At 42.3% G+C, this 20,694-nt stretch overlaps 1 protein-coding gene across 1 annotated transcript in view; it reads right to left on the bottom strand.

The window, feature by feature from the left end:
• PARVA (parvin alpha) overlaps window positions 1–20,694 on the bottom strand; it is a 153,216-nt gene that overhangs the window by 56,560 nt on the left and 75,962 nt on the right. The gene's annotated exons all lie outside the window — the stretch shown is intronic.

Here is a 20,694-nt window from a genome sequence, read left to right as displayed (position 1 = left end):
TGTCCCATCTTCCAGGACTTCCTGTCTGGTGCCCGGTGACTGTGTGCTGACAGGATGAATGGGGTCATGGGTTTGAGGCTATATGTACGCTGTAAGGCATTTCCATCCTCAGTTCAACCGTCCTCTGACTTCTCACCTCTCCTGGCTTCCCTGAGGTACTCTCCTAATTATCTGCCTTCCCACCTCCACCCAACCCCAGCCACTGCTCAAAAATACCTCAGTTCTGGCCCTTCCCTGAGCTCTGGTCCTATCCCTTGAGATGGAACCAGCTGTGGGACCTGGGGCCAGGCACTTCATCTCTCTTGGCCCATTTCCTCAGCTGAAGATAGAGTTTGACTGGATGAACAGTAAGCTCTTTTACAGTCTTCAAATCCTAGAAATCTGTAATTCCACCTTCCTCAGAAAGAAAAACAAAAACAGGTAAAAACTACCAAAGATTACCAGCCCACGCTCCTCCAAGTGACCAGCCCCCACATGGAGCCTTAGTACAAAAAAATTCCTCCCACAAAACCAGTTGTGTGACAGACGTTTGGTGAGTGCTGACCTTGGATTACCCCTCCTAAAAGCAGTGACTTAAATCCCCTTGCTTTTTGCCAATTAAGCACAGAAAGGCCATTTTCTCAGAAGGCATTGGTCACCAAGAGGTTCTTAAAGAGCTAATACAGCAGCTGCAATCAACCTTAATAAAAGCAGCATCCCATCTTTCCATTTTATTTTTTTTATTGACTCTGGCCTCACCAATTGCCAGCATAGACTTGCAAGAAATCCTAAGCACAAGGCAGCCACTTACAAAGAGTTCTTTCACCTCAATACACTCACTGATAGCTGCAGTTGGACTGGAAGGAGACTGAGAAACAAAGGGAGTGAAACACTCTCTACGCCCTAAGAGACACAACTTGCATGGCGAGGCTGGTATTTAGTACCTTTGCAGCAGGCCTTTGACATTCACATAGGGTACCAGCCAGTCACCACCTTGATCTCCACATTCACAGACACCGACTATTTCATAGAATTCTCCATAAAACATGACAGAAACACAGAAGGGGTACCTTCAAAGCTTAAATCAAGCTTGTCCAACCCACAGCTCATGGGCTGCAATGTGGTCCAGGATGGCTTTGAATGCAGCCCAACACAAATTCATAAACTTTCTTAAAACATTATGAGATTATCTGGAGATTTTTTTTTTTAATAGCTCATCAGCTATCATTAGTGTTTAGTGTATTTTATGTGTGGCCTAAGACAATCCTCCTTCTTCCAATGTGGCCCAGGGAAGCCAAAAGATTGGACATCCCTGGCTTAAATGATTCTGCAGGTACAGATTGTGTTTGTTTTCCAGCTAAGCACAACGGTTTCCTTAAAATTCTATAGTTTCTTCTAATATCTCCCCTAGAACTACCAGTTTTCTTTCTTTCTCAGGCTATTTCTCGCAAAGAAGCACAATTTTCATTACTTTGTTAACAAGCATTGCTACGCAAGGAGTGAGCAGTGGAAATAAAGTCATGTTTAAATGTGGCTGCAAGGCTAGGCTTACTGGCCAATGAAGGAACTTGCTCCTGCCTGGGACTTTCTCTCCTGTAGCTACACTGATCTGCACTGTCCAATACAGTAGCTACTAGCCACTTGAGCTATTTAAATTTCAATGAATTAAAAATTCCGCTCCTTAGCTGCACCAACCACATTTCAAGTACTCAATGGCCACAGGTGGCTGGTACCTACAACACCGGACAGCATGGATGTAGAAAGTTTCCATCACAAGATCATCAAGTATGTTCTCATGATTTAAGTGAGGACATGCCATATTTGGTTTTCTGCTCCTGTGTTAGTTTGCTAAGGATAATGGCCTCCAGCTCCATCCATGTCGCTGCAAATTACATGATCCTTTCTTTATTCACGGCTGCATAGTGTTCCATGGTGTATATGTACCACATTTTCTTTATCCAGTCTATAGTTGATGGGAAAATAATCCATACAACAAACCCCCAGGACACAAGTTTGCCTATGTAACAAACATGTACCCCTGAACTTAAAGTTAAAAAATAAAAATTTTAAAAGAGATTAAGTGGATAATGTCCTAGGTCATCCCATTCAACTAATGTCCATGTCCACATTTAAATCTCCAGCCTGGAGCTCCAAGCTTATGAATCTAATCGCTTATTCAATGTCTCCTCTTAAGTCTACTAATAGAGATCTCAAATGTACACATCCAAACAGAACTTGTGATTCTCAACACCCTCATACCCACCATACCAGCACTAAAATGAACCTGTTCTTTATTCTTATCCTTTTCAGTAGATGGCACCACTGTTTACACCATGGTTCATGCCAAGCTCCGAGGAATCACTCTTAAGTTCTCATTTTCCTCATCTTTTGCATCTGTCCAAAACACTGGCAAGTATTGTGGGCTCCGCCTCCAAACCAGGACCCAATTCCAAACACTTCTCACCATCTCCCTGCTCTACCATCCTGACTTGAGCCACCGTTATCTTTTGCCTGGCCTATCAGAACCACCTTCTAACTGGTCTACCGCTTTGCTTGCATTTCCCCCACTCTCACCTACTTCCCACAGTGCAGCCAGAATGTTCTACAAAAATGTAAATAGGATCATACATTCTCCCACTTCAAGCTTTCTTGTGACTTCCCATCATACTCAGGTCATAGGTAGGAGTTGAGGTTTTATTCTATGAGACTCTGATTAGCACCCTCCCACCTCCCTCTCATGTTTTATTTTCTAATCATGATCTATTTTCTCATCATGATCTGAAATAAAAACTTATATGTCTGTTAACTCTCTCCCTCACCAGAATGTAAGTTTTGTAAGGACTGGCACGATTTCTCTTTTGTTCACTATTAGATCCCCCATGAAGCCAGAGGGCACAGTGGTTAGAAGCCAAGCTGCCTACATTCATATCCAGACTCTACCACTCACCAGCTCTGTGGCCTTGGGCAAGTTCATCAACCTCTCATGCCTTAGATTCCTCACCTGCAAAATGGGAGTGACAGCAATATTGCCAACCTCCAAGGGTTGCTGAGAAGATTAAATGAGTTAATATATGCAAAGTACCCAGAAGCATGCCTGGCAGCTGGTAAGAGCTAGGTAAATACATGCAACTATTATTATTACTTAAAACAACACCTCAAGCATTGTAAGCACTCAAGAAATATTTGTTGAATACATAATCCAAACTGTCAAGACCACCCTTCAACTGCACAGGTTATGAGTTGAGGCAGAATTTGCCAAAGCAGAGAATGGGATGCAAAGGATTTTACCTTTTTCCCAGAAAAACAAAATACATTTCCATTTTAGCCTGACTGTGTGTGTGCACATGTGCGTACACATGCACGCACATTTCTGGGGCAGCATTTCCAGCTTACATTTTATAAGGTAAGTAAAGTCACACCTGTCCCAAGACTTGTTGTATAGCCAAAGTGAGCCAATTTGTAAATAGAGAGGTATTGAAACATCTCTAAAGTGTGACTAGAAACGCAATATTTGAAGCCAGGACTCCTAAAGGTGGGTCTGAACAGGATCTCTTTTTCTGTGTAGATCATTGTTAAAAATGTTTTCAGATGAAAAATCCCCAGTCAGAAACATTCCCCTCTGCCCTGCCTCTTTAATTCACTCACAGAGACATAACAAATCCAAGAAGAAAGGCCAAGATATGTTTGCAATTGGAAATGTTTTTTTCAGGAAACGATTTGGTACAGGAACATCATTCCCATTCCATTAACTGCTGACTCTGAGCCAACTGTTTGTAAAAGTGAATATGCAAACTGCCCAGTGCAGGCCTGGCCCTTGCCCCATGGGGCCCCATTAGTGGCCACTTTCCCAAAACAGCCCTCCTGCTTTGGAGGTTTCATTTCTATGAAACCAAAGCAGGACCCAGCAGAAGCCCCTTGCCAATCCTCACACACTGAAAGAGAAAGAGCTACAACTGAATTTTCTCGGCACAGAATGGGAATCTGATGTTTATCCACTGAAGCTCCTCTAACAATCTAAAACTAGGTCCGAATGTCTCGCAGCGCCATTAAGTCATAACTTAATAAACAGATCAAATGCCCAGCTGAAGGTCAGGCTAGGGAAAGCAGGGAGATTGCCTGAACCCCTGAAGTGCTCACCGTGAGAAAAGGGGCTTTTGTTTCCAGGGATATGTGGTCTGACTCTGAGGCCACATGAGCAGAAGAAAGTACCTGGATGGGCTTTGGCGTGTGGATTTGAACCCTACTTCTATTTTTATCAGCTGTGGAACCTTATATAAGTAGGTTAACCTCCCTGAAATTCGGTATAAAACAATTCTGTACATAACAAGGGTATAGCTGACACTGGTGGTTTGCTCCCCAACATTTATCCGTTTTCCCTGCTGAAAGAACCCTCATTTTGTTCCAGTATACACCCCTCCCTCCTATGCCTCCAGGTAAAGCCACTATTGGTTTAAATGAATCATGATGATCTTGATCCCTGTAGCAGTGGTTGGCTCAAGCATCATCATGTCAATTCTGGTCAATGAACTGTGACAGAAAATTTCTAGAAGCTTCTGGAATCACTTTCCTTCATTCTAAAGAAAGGCCCAAGGAAGAAAAGGCAACCTTCTCCTTCTAATCATTATTGTGTCAGGATATTATACCTGGATTTGTTGCAGCCATTTTGTAGCCATGCAGTGAGTAAGCTCAAGGAAGAAGCTAGTGTGTTGAGGTTGGCAGAGAAAAAATATAGAAAGATGGGGTTCTTGTTGATACTATTAAGCCACCACCCCTGGAACCACTCAAGCTCTATATGTCTTGTTATAGGAGATACAATAAATTCCCTTACTGTTTGAGCCAATTAGAAGAGGTATTTTTCTGGGCCTCAGAGCCCAAACTCCCTAACTGATAACATGGGGATACCAGGATTCTAAAGTCAATGGGTGAATAGAGTAGGTCTGCAATGAATGGTGATTTCCCCTGATTTTTGTTCATGAAGAAAAGAAATGCTATGGCATCTCTTTTACTCCAGAATACATCTAGGGACTCAAAGAGTACCAGGGGAAAAGCAAACATGGAGAGAATAGACAGAGGTCTCTAAATATGCAAGGCCAGTAATTTCATTCATTCAACCAATAAGCATTACTGGGTGCCTCCCCTGAAGCAGTCCCCATGCCAGCACTGGTGATACAGGTTTGGGGATTTGACATAGGCCTGCCTCAGTCTGCTCAAGGTGGTGGGAAAGGCAGGCCCACAGATGCAATGCACACGGTGCTACACTCAGAGGTGATAGAGATGTAAGGAGAGAGCCACAGGGCTCATGTAGAACAAGGCTAACTTTGGATGGAGAAGACTGGGAAAGAGTCCTAAAAAGGGAACATTTGAACTGGACCTTGAAAATGTAAATTTTCAACCAACACAGGTGCACTACAAAAGGCACATCTTGTGTAAAAATAGCAAGATGTGGAAAAACAGGGCAGGTGTTGAGGGAGTAGTGATTATGTCTGAGCACAGGGAATGTAAATGTGCACAGGGGAAGGGGGTGAGGAATGGAATAGCAGATAAGTAGGGCGGGGTTCCAGAGTGTTAGGGTCTTGAATTCATCTATTCTCCACATTCCCTGAACCACGCCCACTGTATCTGTACTTGCAAAAAATCATTCTGAGAGAGGGCAAGAAAAGAACCAGGATGTTCTTTCTCCTTCAGGGCCAGTGGGCCCCAGTGAGATGTTTAGGCTGCTCTAGATCCTTATCAGAAATCTGATTATTAATTTCTAGTCCTCTTGAAAGTTATTAAAGTTCTCTTAATTTCTAAATAGTTCCAGGGCCTATACAGAAGCTCTTGGCAGCTATATTGTCTGGTCAGCAAGTCCCAGCAATGTTTCTCTATGTGAAAAATCAATCTGAAAGAACATCTACAACAACAACAACAACAAAAAAATTAAACCCAACATCATACATTATGGTGAGAAATTGGATGCTTTGCCCCTAAAAAGTGGGAACAAGTCAAGGATGTCTCCTCTCACCATGCCTATTCAAAATTATACTAGAAATCTTAGTACAATAACAAACACAAGAGAAGAAAATAAAAGGTATACAGATTGGGAAGGAAGAAATTGTCTTTGTTTGCCAGTGATATTTCTAAAGAATCAACCATAAAACAAACAAACAAAACACCAATGCTCCTCACCCCTAAAATTCCTACTATAAGCAATTCTAGCAAGGTTGCACGATACAAGGCTAATATACAAAAATCAATTGCTTCCTATATACTAGCACTGAATGGTTGAAATTTAAAATTAAAAACACAGTATCATTTATAGTAGCACAAAAAATGCAATACTTGGGTATAAATCTAAAATAATGGGCACACTATATCTTCTGATATGCAGAAGATTATAAAACCCAGATGATCTAAATAAAGGAAGAGATATTCAGTGTTCATGGACTGGAAAACTTAAGATTTCAGTTCTTTCCAACTTCATCTATAGATTCAATGTTAATCTCAGTCAAAATCACAGAAAGCTATTTTGTGGATATTGACAAACTGATTCTAAAGTTTACACAAAAAGGCGAGAGACCTAGAGTAGCCAACAAAATATGGAAGAATAACGAAGTTGGAGGACGAACACTACCATACTTCAAGACTACTAAAAACATACAATCATCAATTGTTAAAATGATCACAGACCTAAGTTAAAACACAATACTATAAAACTTCTAGAAAAAAAAATAGGAGAAAATCTGTGTGACCTACGGTTGGATAATGAGTTTTTAGATACAACACCAAAAGGATAATCAGTGAAAGAAAACTTGGTGAGTCGGGCTTTATTAATACTTCTACTCTACAGGCCGGGCGTGGTGGCTTATGCCTGTAATCTCAACACTCTGGGTGGCCGAGGCGGGCAGATCACAAGGTCAGGAGTTTGAGACCAGCCTGGCCAACATAGTGAAACCCCGTCTCACTAAAAATACAAAAATTAGCCAGGCATGGTGGCGCATGCCTGTAGTCCCAGCTACTTGGGAGGCTGAGACAGAAGAATTGCTTGAACTCGAGAGGCAGAGGTTGCAGTGAGCTGAGATCAGGCCACTGCACTCCAGCCTGGGCAACAGAGCAAGACTCCGTCTCAAAAAAAAAAAAAAAAAAAAAAAAAAACCTAAATAAATAAATATTTCTACTCTACAAAAGATACTGTTAAGAGAATGAAAAGACAAGGCATAGACTGAGAGAAAATATTTGCAAAATACCTATCTGATAAGACTTGTATGCAAGTCTGACTCAACTACAAAATGGGCAAAAGATCTGAATAAGCATATCACCAGAGAAGATGTACATATAGCAAAGAGGCATATGAGAGGGTGTTCATTATCCTTTGTGATTAGGGAATGACAGAACACCAATGAGATATCACTAGACATCAATTAGAATGGCTAAAATCCAAAAAAAAACTGACAACACTAAACACTGGCAAGGGGTGTGGAGCAACAGGAACTTTCATTTATTGCTGGTAGGAATGCAAAATAGTAACAGCCACTTTGGCGTTTTCTTACAAAACTATAATTTTACCATATAATCCAGCAGTCAAGCTCCTAGGTATTTACCCAACTGATTTGAAAACATGTTCACACAAAACCCTGAATGTGAATATTTATAGCAGCTTTATTCATAATCACCCAAAACTGCAAGCAACCAAGATATCCTCTAATAGGTGAGTAGATAAACTGTAGTACATCTATATGAAAATTATTATTTAGTGATAAAAGGAAATGAGCTATAAAGCCATGAAGAGACATGAAAGAACCTTAAATGCATATTCCTAGACAAAGAAGTTGGTCTAAAAAGGCTACATGCTATACAATTCTAATTATAGGACATTCTGGAAAAGGCAAAACTAGAGAGAGTAAAAAGATAAATGGGGGAAAATGCTGAATAGGCAAAGTACAGAAGATTTTTAAGGCAGTGAAAGTGTTCTGTATGATACTGTAATGGCAGACACATGATATTTATAGTATAAGAAATGTCTTAGTCCATTTTCTGTTGCTTATAACAGAATGTCTGAAACTGGGTACCTTGAAAAAAAATATTTCTTACAGTTATGGAGGCTAAGATGTCCCAGGTTGCGGGGCCACATCTAGTGAGGGCCTTTGTGCTGGTGGGGATTCTCTGCAGGGTCCTGAGGCAGCACATGGCAAAGGGGCTGAGTGTGCCAGCTCACATCTCTCTTCCTCTTCTTATAAAGCCACCAGTCCTATTCCATAACTCATTAATCCATTAATGGATTAATCCAGGCATCCCCATCCCCCAGGCTATGAACTAGAACGTGGACCGGTACTGGTCCATGGCCTGTTAGGAACTAGGCTGTACAGCAGGAGGTGAGCAGTGGGTGAGTATTACTGCCTGAGCTCTGCCTCCTGTCAGATCAGTGGCTTAGATTCTCATAGGAGCGCAAACCCTATTGTGAATTGTGCATGCAAGTGATCTATGTTGTGTGCTCCTTATGAGAATTTAATGCCTAATGATCTGAGGTGGAACAGTTTCATCCCGAAACTACCCCCGACCCAACCCCATGTCCATGGAAAAAACTGTCTTCCATGAAATTGGTCCCTGATGCCAAAAAGGTTGGGGACTACTGGTTTAATCCAGGTAGAGTGCTCATGAGTCAATCACCTCTTAAAGGCCCCACCTTTCAATACTGCCACATTGGGGATTAAGTTTGAACATGAGTTTCAGAGGCGACAAATATTCAAACCCTAACAAGGAGTAAACCTTAATGTAAGCAAATTAAAAAATCATTTAGAAGGTTAGAGGACCCAAGGATGGAATGCAGATTGTGACAATAGAATCTAACTGTATTACAAATGTATGAGATGACCTCAATGGAAGGGGTGATGGGAATGGTACTAACTTAAGTATCTCTGGAAATGAGATGATTCTATAAGACCAAAGGCAAAAGGAACTGCATTTAGGCACTGCACTCTAGTTGATAAAGTTGTTTCCCATAGGGTATGGGTTAACAGTGCTGATATTGCTATATGTGTATGCTGGAATTGAACAATTAAGTAAATGCATGGTGGATGGTAGGAGCCAGTTTTCTCACTGGAGTGGGAGGTTATAGATAAACAAGGGGAGAAAGCTAGAATGGTCCATGTGGTAATGCATTGGAGTTAGAGACATCAGTAAGAACTTATGTTTACCTTAATATAGATACAGATGGTTACAAGATATGTGTATATATCTCTAAGTATTTCTATAAATTAGTGCACACACATATATTTCCTTACTGTGTTAACTGAGAGGGCCTAGATGCATCAATACTCCAGTAGCAATGAATGTACATAGAGCCCAGATGTTTGTTTCTAGTCCTGTTCTCCAATAAAAGTAACCAGGGCTCCTTGGAAAAATGGCTGAGTCTAGGACTGCAGAGAAAATATATGAGATAAGCTTGGAGCCAGAAAGGAAGGAAGTACTCAGGAAAAAAAAAAAAAAAGGAGGGATGTCAAAGGCTCACAGGAGCTGATTGAAAGAGCTGGCCAAAGTTGGAACCATTTGAATAACAAAATAAAGTAGTATTGGATTATAATAAAGTGGATTATCATATAAATTGTATTATAATAATCTGAAGCCCACAGATAAAATAAATGTCTATGAATCCATAGTGATATAAATAATTGAATAAATTAACACATGGAAGAGAAGAAACTAATCTGTGCAGAATTTCAAATTTACATAGATCCTCTGTTCTGAAAGAATGGAGCATAACTCCCCACTCTTTATGTGTGGGCTGCGTCTAGTGACTTCCTTTGAAAGAGTACTGTATAGGAAGGAGGAAAAAAGTTAGGCTTTACAGTGGAGAAATGTGACAAACACCACCTCAGCCAGGAAAACAAGACCAATATCCACAGTCATAAACCATGTTGATGTTATGTACCCTTGATATGATGTGATGAAAATGGCACTTTACCTCTGTGACCTTCCTTCCAGAAACCCATAACTATAGCCTAAGAATGAAAAAATGTCAGTTCTAACAGGAGGGCATCCTAAAAAATACTTGACCAGTACGCCTCAAAACTGTCAAAGTCATAAAAAAACAGTCTGAGAAACTGTCACAGCCAAGAGAAGCCTAAGGAGACGTGAAGACAAAACGTAATGTGGAACAGATAGAGTATGTTAAGTACAAGCTAAAGAAATCTGAATAAACTATGGCTTTAGACAAAATATAGTAATATCAATAATATAACAAAAGTAATATATCAGTAACTGTAAGTTAGTAATAATATATCACTACTGTCCATTAATTTTAAGAATTGTACCATACTAATTTAAGATGTTAATAAGAAAGAAAAGTGGGCGTGGGATATACGAAAACTCTGTACTCCCTTTGCAATTTTTTTTGTTTTTGGTAGATCTAAAACTATCCTAAAAATATATAGTGTTCATGAAGGGGGGGGTGGAAATCCAAGATTTTATGAGACACAAATGTTTCCTCCCATCACCAAGGAGATAGTAGTAACTTATCTGACTAAGCTCTGTAGAAGCATTTGGACAGGAGGCAAAGCCCAAAGATCACTACAGCACCTGAGAACTCAAAGTTGTTGGTTGTTTCCAGGGCTGAGATGAGAAAATTTAGGAGAAGACAGAGCTTCCTCCTAACTTAGGGATGCCTGGCAGGGTCATTTCTACTTTATTAAAAAGGGGTCTGTCTCACTAGTACAAGTGTCACTGAAAGTTCGGTGGTCTCTTCAATGACTTTTCTCTGGAATTGCATCTATCCATGGTCACCTATGGAGGTCTTTATACCATGGGCTTTTGTATTAGTTCTCTATTGCTGTAGTAGCAAATCACAAACTTCATGGCATAACACAATACAAATGTATTATCCTTGCAGACCTGTAAGTTAGAAGACCAACATGGGTCTCACTGGGCTAAAGCCAAAGTGTCAGCAGGGCTGTGTTCCTTTCTACTGGCTTAGGGGGTAATCCATTTTCTTTCCTTTTCTAGCATCTGGAGGCTGCCCTCATTCCTTGGTCTGTGGTCCCTTTCCTCCATCTCAAAGCCAGCAGTGGGGTCAAGGCTCAAATCCCTCTCACTGCATACGCTAAATCTCCTCTTCTACTTTTAAGTTTCCTGTGATTTTATTAAGCCCACCTGAATAATGCAGGCCAATCTCCCTATTTTAGGATCAGCTGATTAGCAACTGAAATTCCCCTTTGCCACATAAAGTAACATATTTACAGATCCTAGGGATTAGGGCATGGATAGCTTTGGGAGAGTGATTATTCTGCCTACAATAGCTTTTTCTGTTAAGGGAACAAGTTCTGTTCTTAATACCCTTCTCTACAACATATGGGTTCACTTTTTTCCCACGTGAGATTGCCAGAAGAAAATGCAAAATCTGCACCCCCCAACCCAGTCCCTTAAACAAGAGAAGTTTTACTACATTTAACTAAAAGGATACTTGTTTCAGTGGTTACAATATGTGGCTTCAGGTAAACATGGGAGCCAGCTCTTGGTGGCCTCAGCAGAATGTTGGGGCCTCACCACACTCTCTTGTACTTGACACAGCTGTCTAGTCACCAAGGTTGACATATGGCCCTTGGAGCACAGCCAAAAAAGAGAACTTAGAGGCGGTGTTGTGATGGGAGCTGACAGCAGGATCTATAGTCCCAAGTCCTACAGTTTCCACCCATCTTTGTTTTGGTCTGTTTCATAGGCTCTGCAGAGTTGGAAGTCTGCCAAGCAAATGGCCCCTAGGCACTTATTCACTGTTCAGCCAACCATGTGATGCGGCTGTCCTCCAATTGCTCGTAGGCACGGAAGGAGATGGAAGCACCATTGGATGGCTTCATGCAGTCGAAACAATCTGAGTTAAAACATTATTTGAGGTCTCATGTAAGCCATGGGAGTTAAATTTAAACACAAAACAGGCATACAGGGCCCAGGGAACAATATTCATCACTGTTCTTTGTCTTTTGCCGTGCCATACACTGTTATCTTTTTAGATTGAGAATGAGAACCATTTCCTTGGTTTAAAAGTCTGCTCCTACTTAGAGAAGAAGTGCCATGCCTTTGTGCATGGGTGTGCATCTGTGTGTGTCCACATGCCCTAAGCATTTGTAACGGCCTTGGGGAGAACATAGAACTTGACCTGGTAGGCTGGCTAATTACATAGGAAATGTAGATACAATAAGCCACCTAAACCAAGGACAGCCAGGGTGGAGCTGGCATTACTTATCTCACAGATTCATAAGCATGTATGAGTATCTCTGGTGCTAGGAGATGGGTCAGGAGCTATGAATACAAAGACAACTACCTGCCTTCCAGAGCTAGTTGGTTCCTGAAGGGCAGCCACCTTGTTGGCCCTCGGAGCCTAGCACAGCGCCAGGTACCTGATAAGCACTTATTAAGTACCTGGAGGATGTTTTAATGTGAGAGGGGGGGACACTGCATCCCGCAAACTGCAATGCAATATGAGGGCCCTCACACAGTCCTGAACCAAGTCCTGAGAGCAGCGTACTCTTCCAGGGTTGAGGCAGCAATAGATGAGCGTTTTGGAGCCACAGGCTGTCAGCAGGACCCCTAAGCAAAGGCCATGTGGGCACAAGAGGCACCTGGTGAAGCCTTGTCATCTCACTGGCCTTCGTCTTCATGCATCACCTGAGTTAAGTTTCCTCTCTTCATCTCATTCTCTGTGGCTCTTTGACCTTCATGTCTATATCCTTCTTATTTATGAATCCTGAACAGCTAGTCATTTATTTTTGCAGTGGCTCAGTGCTGCTTAAAAAGTGCCACATCAACTACTAGTCCACTGAATTCCTAAGAGGTAACCTTGGAAACAGCTCTCAGTGGGGCTAGTAAGCAAACAGACATGCTGTGTTCTGGTTGGATCGATTTGCTGGTGAGTTAATTCTGGGTTTGTCTGAAGAGTCAGTGGTTTACCCTGAAGAGCATTGTTTGTGGAAACTCTCTCCTGTCATCGATGATGATGATGGTGAGGGCACACACATTGTATGTCCCTTGTATCAGGTGCATCGATATAACACTTTGTTTTTTACATGTATTAACTCATATAATCTTTGCAACAATCCAATGAGTAGGTACTATTATTATCCTCATTTTACAGATGAGGAAAATGAGGCCCAGAGAGGTTATATAATCTGAACAAGGCCACACAGCTAGAAAGTGGAGCCAAGGTTTGATCCTGAGCCAGCTGGCTGCACAGCTCTCACATCCTTAACACTATGCTATATGTTGTCCCAGTTTTATGTAGCAACATTTGCTTTTTATACGAAAATGTTTCGTCCATTAGGTTAGGCAGAGGAAGTGCTCCCCAAACACAATGCATATCTCTAAAAAAGGCCTGAAAATACATATCACGCCATTTTTGCAAACCACATTTGTTGTGAAGGCATGGGAACACAGTCACTTCTGCATTCCCACATAAAGCCAGGAGAAAATTTAATGGAGAATAATCTTGCATAAGCTAAGCCCTAGGGGTTGCCTGGTCATTCTATGGAGGCTCAGCCCCTGCAAGGACAGATTAAAAAGGAGGTGATATTTGAGCAGTGTTTTTGTTTGTTTTAAATAATGGTTGATTTTTTTTCTGACTATAAAAGAAAAACATGCTCTTTAAGATAACTTGGAAAATATTTTTAAAAAGAGAAAATAATCCTACTGCTTAGAGTTAAACTCTGTAACATGTTATATTTTCTCACAAGTGTGTCTATGTTTTATATATAGTTTCAAAACATACTGGGTTCTATAGCCTGCTTTTTTCATGTCATATAATCTTGTTATATTTCTATATGCCATAAAAAATATCACTTTAAGTGGCTTCTCAATCTCTATTGAAGGTACACACCGTACATAACCATTCCGTAACTGTTGAACGTTTAGGTAGTTTCCAGTTTTTGGAAGGGGACAGTTGAGTCATTTCCCAGCTATGAAGGGTGAGTGGGTGCTCACAGGCAGACCAGCAAGGAATGTGGGGCCTCTGGGAACTCGTGCACAGTTCTATATGAGAGTTAGGGCACACGCTATATTCTTTCTTCTTCTTTTTTCTTTCTTCTCTTTTTCTTTTTTTTTTTTTTGAGACAGGGTCTCTCTCTGTTACCCAAGCTGGTGTGCAGTAATATGATCACAGCTCACTGCAGCCTTGACCTCCTGGGCTTAAGTGATCTTCCCACCTTAACCTCCTGAGTAGCTGGGACCATAGGCATATTCCACCATGCCCAGCTAATTTTTGTATTTTTTTTTTGTGGAGACAGGGTTTCACCATGTTGCCCAGGCTAGTCTCGAACCCCTGGGCTCAAAAATGCTGGGATTACAGGCTCAAGCCACCATGCCCAGCTGGCACAGGCTATATCCTTTCTCTTTCATGGGGGAAGCCAACATCCAAAAACTTCAGGGACTTCCCTGAAAAGATCCCTAACAGGATGATCCTAACAGTGAGTTGTCTCCTTTCTCCAATGTCTTAGTTTGGAGTTGCTTGAAAGCAGGAAAGAAATCCCAGGAAAGGAAAGAAGAACAAAGAAAGTATGACAGACCCAAGAAGAGACAATAAAGGTGAGTTTCTGAGCTGGTCATGTGGGGGTAACTGGGGCTTAATCCCTACTGGGGCTCTCTGAGAAACTGCAGAAAGTGTCTCAAGGCGACTTTCCCACTAGTTGAGGTTACCCCCAGGGAGTTCTCTCTCTCCACACTTCCAGGCTGTGCAGAGTGCAAGCTGAGGGGGCTTCAGAAGCCAAAGCCTTGAGACAGAAAAGGGGAGGTGTGAGAAGCTGCCACCCTGGGCTGCCACAGAGGGGGTAGGATGTGGGGTGCACAAGCATCTGCTGTGCCCACCCAGAGAACTGGGGGCCAGAGTCTTTCTCCCCTCTTCCCAGGAGAGAAATCACAGGAAACTGGCGGGGAGTTAAGAGAGTATATTTTTAGGAGCAAATCCGGGAACAGAACATGCTCTTTTCCTCCAAGGAAGAAGCAACCAAGAATGAGCAGGTTGCAGAATCCTGTTCCTTATATATGACACTAGGCCAATGCCATGCAAAAACGCATTTCCTCAGTCCCAACTCTATGGCAAGCCCATGCTGCTGAGATGATCAGGATGTCAGTCCTGTCCCTAGCCTGGCTCAGGTCTGGTCTGAGAAAATGCAGGCCATGCTGGCTGGGCAGCTCACTCTCAGTAGGGTATGACACTGTCCTGAGAAAACTCCTGGGGCCAGGCCCCTGCGCCGAGGACTGTCCATTCATTATTTCATGCTTTACAACTCTTCTGGGAAGAGATACCTTCCTGGGAACGGGGCTGAAGTTTTGGAGCTTGTGCATCGTGTTAATACAATCATGATCACAGCACTGGGGAAAGCCAGTGACCCCTTCATCTGATGGAATGGGGACTTGGAAAATGTACTCATTCCTTTCCTCCCAGTCTTACAGAATGATTGAGTACCTACTGTATGCCACACACTATTCTAGGAAAGAATGAACCCTGGCCCCAGGAGCTCACAGTCACACATGACCCCAGTCTCAGTGGGCTGAGGGCCGACTCTGGTCTAGCTCCAGTGGTGAAGGAGCACCCCCAGGTGAGCCTTACACTGCCAGGGGGGACCAGGGAGGGCTTCATGGCAAAGGCAGTGCCAGACCCTTTTGTGGACAGATCTCTACTCTTCTATCTCACTCACCACAGTTTGCAACTGTGCATCTGTGTGCATATCTGAAGGACACCTGTCTCCCCCAACTATTTTGAGTGGTCCAAGAGGACTGAGGCTTTGCGTACCACTGTCCTGCCAGGACCTGACACACAACACATGCTAAATACATATTTACTGAATGGATGAGTGGTCTGTCGACGCCGGCCCTGAGCAGTCTTCCCCTTCCAGCAGAGTCCCACATCCAAATACACAGCTCTCCCTTCTACACCAGAGCCAGGACGTTAATCATCAGAGGGTCTGGGCTTTAAGAAAAGAAGCTGGAATGGGGAAGGCTGAGGAACTGAGGCAGCAATGGAGGAAGCAGAGAGGGTGAGCAAGTGCTGATTCTGAGAGTAGGGGTTCAGGACATTGACTGTGAAGCATTTTTGCTTATAACTTAGGCCTTTTTAGCATGAATGACTAAGCCCTGTCAGCAACTGGAAATCCATGGACTACTGCATTTGAAACAGCAAAACATTGCCAGTCACTGTGCAGCACAGACCCATTGCAGCACCCTGATTTTTTTTCCTAAACCAACAATTCATGTTGACAGCAAATCTGTACAGAGAACCTATTAAAAGAAATTGTAGTAAATCGAAGATGCTTTAACTGCCTGTCTGACGTTCTGCTGATTGCATGCCTGACACTTCCACTATAGCTTCCTTTTGTACAACCTTCCATTTGATTCGATTCAATGGATAATTATTCAGTCTTGACTGTGGGCAAGGCAATGTGATGAGAGCCTCATTCCAGTTGCATCTTCTAGGCCTAGAGCATAATTTAGCTTGTACACAAAAATAAACACGCACAATATAAGCATAGAGTGGCAAAGGCCATAAGAAACTATAAAAACCATTTCAAAGAAGATAACATTTTACCCATGTGAGCAAGTGTGGGGTAGCTGGTACAGACTCATTCATTTAAATGTGCATTTGACAGCATTGCTGACCAATGTTCCCAGGTCAGGCCCTGTGCTGTGTCCTGGGGTAAAAGGGATGAGTAAGAACCAGCCCCAGAGTACAGCATAGTACTCTATGGGAGCCCAGGGATATCACTTAAGTCATCTGAAAGTGGAAATCAGGGAGGGCCTCACGAGGGAGGACATGCTTCAGTTGCTTCTTAAAGGGGATTAGGAGTTCACCAGGTGAAGAGGGAACAAGACATACAAAAGGGCTGGAGACATGAGAACAGGGAACATTTTTGGGAAGGTTTGCTGGAGGGTAATGGAACTGTGGAGTGCCGTTAGAGAATTAAGTCAGGGCCATACAAGCCAGAACATACCAAGTATGAGTTTAATCCTGAAAGCAATGGGGGCCACAAGATACAAGCAGAGTTTTGCAAGTCTGTAGGATGGCTGGGAACAGGTTCCCTAATGGATCCATTCAAGCAGAAGTCTTCATAGGATGTACACTACCCTGATGATACAGTTTGAATTAGCCTGGGCTCTGTAGAAAGGTAGATCTTGGATTAATCCCAGCTCTGACTATTACTTAACTTGTTCCCCCTCTAAAATGGGAATCATGATACTTAGCTCACAGGTTTATAATGAAGCTTAGATGACACAGCACATATGAAATGCCCAGCACAGTAGTGCATGCCTTCGTAAGCATCCTCTAACTCTTGGTTTACCCTTTCCCTACCTTTTCTCAGTACATGCCAACAACGCATACATACTGGGAGGGAGGGAAGGACTGCCCAGTGATGACCTAGTGGAATAAGAATGACTTGGCAAGCCAGCAGAGCTCAAAAACAAAACTGGAGGAGACTTTAAGAAATTATCATCTATCTCCTTGTCTTGGGTTTCAAACAGATGCAAAGAGACAGCAAGGTGAAAAAGGGACTAGAAAAGCCCCACACAATGCTTCATGACATTGAAGGACATTTTGGAACAGGTGGCATGGTGAAAGTACCCAGGCAGACTGGAGAAGGAATATTTTACAGGTGTTAATGGAGTCTGGAAGCTGGACACTTGAGGAAAGATGAAGATGGTATGGTGATGGCCTGGGGGCTGTAATGGGTGGTGGTGCTGATAGTGGAAACTGTGTTGAGATGAAGTTTCAGAGGTGGCAAGAAGCAGAAAAAAAATGGTGCTCAATTCTCACAGCACCTGAACTGTGGTCTCTAAATAAATATGAATGCTATTACCCACTAAAAGCAATCAGAGCTCCTTGGAGGAATGGCTGATTTTAGATCTAAAAATATATAGAACAAAAAATAGACGAGAAGAGCCTGGAACTAGAAACCAGTAAGCAATAGATTTCTACTAGATAGGGTTGTATCAAAGAGGCTTCCAATGGCCAAGGACAGAAAAATTTGAGCATCAATAAGGATATCAGCAATGGACCAAAACACATCAAAAATATTTAAATCCATGAGTTAATAATGACACTAGAAAAACAATATATAACACATTGCTAGTCACCTCTGGAGGATGCTAGGAAACCCACTCATTTTGAAAACTGGTAAATAAAGGGAAATAATCTAACATATATCCTGTTTTTCTAAATCGAAATGTATCTCTGGCTGGTCAAATACTTAATGAGGAAATGTTTAATGAATGAGAGTATTACCACTTGGAAATCCCTAATGGATTAATTATCTAGGCAATGATCATCAATAGCTCCTAACATCACAAAAAGAGAGACAACCAGAAGTAATGCTTCCCCATCTTCCCTGAAGTGACTCACCACCATCAGTCCTATATCTACCCATCAGTTTTTGGGAAATGCAGGGGTCAGGGGAACATGACACCATCAAGATACAAGTAGCAAAGTCTAGACTGTGGAAAACTCTACAGGTTTCTTTAATAAATATATTTTATGACAGGATGTCCACCAGCTGCAGTGCATGGGCCTTATTTCAATCTTAATTCTAACAAACCAGAAAAACAATAAATAATAAGTTGGGCATGTGACTCATGCCTGATGAAACAATCAAAACTATGAGACTGAATAGCTGAACATGTTAAGGAATTATTAATTTTTTTACATGAATATAGTTGTGTTTTTTAAAAAGGATCCTTATTTTTAAGAGCTATAAATATATATGCTAAAATGATATATCTGGTAACCACTTCAAAATAATAAAATAATCTTCCAGCAGGGGCAGAGGGTCAGATGGGAAGTGTGAATGAAGCCAAGATTGGCCATGGATTGATCATTGTTGGCTGCTGGGTGCATTGGTAGTGTATTACACTATCTACCTTTGTAATTGTTAGAAGTTTTCCATAGTCAGAAGTTCTTCTTTTTTTTTTTTTTTTTAAATGATACTTTAGAACTGGATTGCGGGGGTAAAGCAGAAGTGACACACAGGCTTGTTTTGTAACATAAGGAGGCAGATCAAAGCAAGAAGCTTTTCAGACTCAGAATAATGTCCATCTGAAAAAAATATTCAACTAATGTAGCAAGCACAGATTACTATATTTAATATATAATGACTTTACTGTCAAAATCCATAATGAAAGTCTATCAAAGCCCCTAAGGAAAGTCAACAAATTACATTAAGTGGCAATTTGTGTAAAGAAAAAAATTATACTATTTAGTCAATATTGGAGAAAATATCCATCTTCACTGGTCTCCACTGAAATGTAGGTGAAACAGTGAAAGGGCTCTTTTCTATGAGTAGCAGCCCAGGGTCCTCTCACCACCTTCTTCCCTTCATATCTGCTCCGCCCACTTCCTGGATCCAAGGGCAAACACCAGCTCTGCTGAGGAGCCTCCAGGGGTTGCTTGTGACCTCTGGATCCCTCAAAGTCTCCTGTTTTCCCCCCAAGTTACTGTCTTCTCTGGCTGTGACCTTCAATACAAATGCCTTCCTGGAAGGGGCAAAGGAGTGGATTTGTGGTTTATACATTCATCCGTTAGGAAGGGGCTGCTAATCTGTGATGACAGCACAAAGGACCCCAGGGAGATGCTGTGTCCCCCCCAATACGTCTTCAGGGGAACCAAGAGGGCTCGCTCACCATGGCCATCCCTTGGGCTCCACTGTGGCTGAAGGTTGCTTAGAGCCACCCTTTTTATTCCTTTATTAGTTATGTGTGTTTTCAGAACCCAATCAGTGAGCCCAAACCAATGTAACCTTTAACCTGTCAAAATCTACAGGGAGGCGTTTCAGCTCAGCCATCAACCCAAACATATGAATTTTCAAAACCATGTTTAACCTATGGGTGGAAGCCGAATGGAAAATCTTGCCAAAAACTTATGTGCACATCAATAAAACCCACCTCCGTTTCTGTTTTAATCTATTTATTCCAAACTATGTGGGAGAATTGGAAAGGCCTATTAGCCTTCACTGATTAGGAGCTCTTACAGTAAGATACTTGTACTTTTCCTATTACCGTCACTAATCAGAATGACAACACCCTCTCTACTCCAGCTATGGAGTGGAGCTCACTGTCAGGTCTTAGGAAAAGCAAGTAGCAGGCTCACAACTCACAAAGGCCCAAAGCTTCTTTGTATTGTTTCAGAATCCTACCATTATGTAGGAGCACAGAACAGCAAGCAGTAAACTTAGGTAGAGCTTTTCTTCCATAAGTCCTTTACTCCTTCATTTCTTTGTTCATCTTCACCCCTTCCCTCCTATCTCTAAATATCAGACACCCCCACCTACCCCCCATAGCTACCTCTAACAACAGAGCCACAATAAGGCAGGTCAGGATGATATAAAAACCCTTCAAATGCAAGAGGAGGAGCACTCACCATCTCAACTCAAACCCCAGAGACGAGCCTGGGAGGTGGCCAGGGCGCCCCCCAACAAAGAATCGCTCCCACCACAGCACGTTCAACTTTGTCCAGGCTCTGACCTACCTTGAGGGCAAAGTGCCCCGCAGCCCATGGTCTAGGATTTCATGGCAATCATGGCATCTTCTGCCCAGAGCTGACCCCCTCCCTATGGTTTCTACCCTTCTGCTTTCAGACCAACTGGAGGTCTGTGAAGCTATAGGATCTTCTCAAATGCTTCCCGAAGAGAATGCCTCCTGCTCGGCACAACTCTCAGCTCAGTGCGTCAGTTGCAAACAAGTGGCTGCCTATATAATTTAATACGATGCCACTGG

Source organism: Pan troglodytes, chromosome 9, assembly GCF_028858775.2.
Source record: "Pan troglodytes isolate AG18354 chromosome 9, NHGRI_mPanTro3-v2.0_pri, whole genome shotgun sequence".
NCBI classification, from domain to species: Eukaryota; Metazoa; Chordata; class Mammalia; order Primates; family Hominidae; genus Pan; species Pan troglodytes.
This window is presented reverse-complemented; position numbering and strand designations above follow the sequence as displayed.